This window comes from Arachis ipaensis, chromosome B04, assembly GCF_000816755.2.
Source record: "Arachis ipaensis cultivar K30076 chromosome B04, Araip1.1, whole genome shotgun sequence".
Taxonomy (NCBI): Eukaryota; Viridiplantae; Streptophyta; class Magnoliopsida; order Fabales; family Fabaceae; genus Arachis; species Arachis ipaensis.
In genome coordinates, this window is record NC_029788.2 from 104,314,417 (window position 1) to 104,314,727 (window position 311).

The following is a 311-nucleotide window of genomic DNA, read 5'->3' on the forward strand; positions in this document are numbered from 1 at the left end:
TTTTTTCAATTTATAAATTTAAAATAATTATATGAAAAAAAAATTACAAACGGATCACCAATGAGTAATAGTTTAAATGGCATAGTTTTCTCATACTCAATTAAGAAGTTGTGGGTTCGAGTCTTATATCTTTGATAAAAAAAAATTACAAACGGATCATTATTTTTCAAATAATAATTAACTAACATTTTTTTCTTTGCATTTCTCTTTTGAACTCTTCTAACAATAACAACTCAAATAGTAAAACATATAATCAAATTTAAAAATACTTTCAAATAATAAAAATATAACTTTAATTTAAATTATACTTT

General features: G+C 19.3%; 1 protein-coding gene across 1 annotated transcript in view; it reads left to right on the forward strand.

The window, feature by feature from the left end:
* Nucleotides 1-311, forward strand: part of LOC107639689 (pectinesterase/pectinesterase inhibitor PPE8B-like) — a 3,335-nt gene that overhangs the window by 1,929 nt on the left and 1,095 nt on the right. The window lies entirely within an intron of this gene.